Below are 1,763 nucleotides of genomic sequence, written 5' to 3'. Positions count from 1 at the left end.
CGTCCATTCGTTGATAGAATGACTAAAATCGCACTCTTCGTCTTGACTATTTACCTTCGTGAAGAGTTACGTCAATCCTTTTTTTAAAATATAATAATAATAATGATAAGAAGAAGAAGAAGAACAACAACAACAACACCAATAATGATAATCTTTTCTACTGAAGGTAGAAACAAGGCCTTAAGTTTGCGGGGAGGTAACAAAATTTGAACTCAGAACGTACTTTACCTGTGAATTTGCGTGTGTAAACTGGGAATGCATACAATGAGTTTCTCTGCCCTAGGTGTACGGAAAACATTCGACGAGAAATGGAAGAAAATTTGAAGAAAGAAGAAAAAAAACAACATAATAATTATAATAATAATAATAAGGGTGCCTAGGGTACCATATATTTGGATTTGTACAACACTATGTACAAATCCAAATATATGGTACCCAAGGCATAACACCTATATGAACTTCTAACTTGTTGTCTCTTGAGGTCTCTGGTTGAGACTTGGATCCAACTTGTACAAATGCAAAACAAAAGTCAAACATAAAATAATAATAATAACAATAATGATAATTATTATTATTATTATTATTATAGAAATGATCTAGCCATATTATTAAATCAAGTAAAATCACTTACCGTTGTTCTTTAGATCCATGTAACTGTTTTTACTTGGCATTGCCAAATTCTTGCAATGAAACTCAGCGAATGACAGTGAACGCGAGTGGTGTTATGCAATGAAATGTTTCTCTCAACAGAATATCAAAAACTCACCTTGTTTTGTCCGATTTTGTTAGCAGCATGCTTCCTCTTGTAATTGGAGATTTGGGTTTAGAGAGGACAAAGGAGAAATAATACAGAACAAATATTATGTAGAGTGTCACATGTGAATACATACATACATACATCATGCATATATATATGTATATATATATATATATATATATATATATATATATATATATATATATATATACATACATGTATGTATGAACATGTATATATATGTATGTATGTATGTACATATATATGTATGTATGTATATATATATGTATGTATATATATGTATGTATATATATGTATATATATAGATATGCATATATATACATGTATGTATATATATATAAATATATATATATATATATACATACATATATGTATAAACACACACACACATACATATATATATATAAATATATGTATATATATATATATGCATATATATATATGTGTATACACACACACATATGTATGTATGTGTGAACGCATGTGGCTTAGTGGTAAGGGCATTTGGCTCATGATTGTAAGGTCGTGAGTTCAATTCCCAGCAACACATTGTGCAAGACATTTTACTTCACATTGCTCCATTCCACTCAGCTGGCAAAAATGAGTAGTACCTGTAATTCCCAAGGGCCAGCCTTGTCACACTCTGTGTCACGATGAATCTCCTTGAGAACTACATTAACGGTACACGTGTCTGTGGAGTGCTCAGCCACTTGCATGTTGATTTCATGAGCAGGCTGTTCCGTTGATCGGATCAACTGGGACCCTCGATGTCATAACCAATAGAGTGCTCCATGTATATATATCATCATCATCATCGTTTAACGTCCACTTTCCATGCTAGCATGGGTTGGACGATTTGACTGAGGACTGGCGAAACCGGATGGCAACACCAGGCTCCAATCTAAATTTGGCACAGTTTCTACAGCTGGATGCCCTTCCTAACGCCAACCACTCAGAGAGTGTAGTAGGTGCTTTTACGTGTCAC

The sequence above is a fragment of the Octopus bimaculoides genome, chromosome 30, assembly GCF_001194135.2.
Source record: "Octopus bimaculoides isolate UCB-OBI-ISO-001 chromosome 30, ASM119413v2, whole genome shotgun sequence".
NCBI lineage: Eukaryota > Metazoa > Mollusca > Cephalopoda > Octopoda > Octopodidae > Octopus > Octopus bimaculoides.
The sequence above is the reverse complement of the archived record's forward strand: the minus strand, read 5'-3'. Positions refer to the sequence as shown.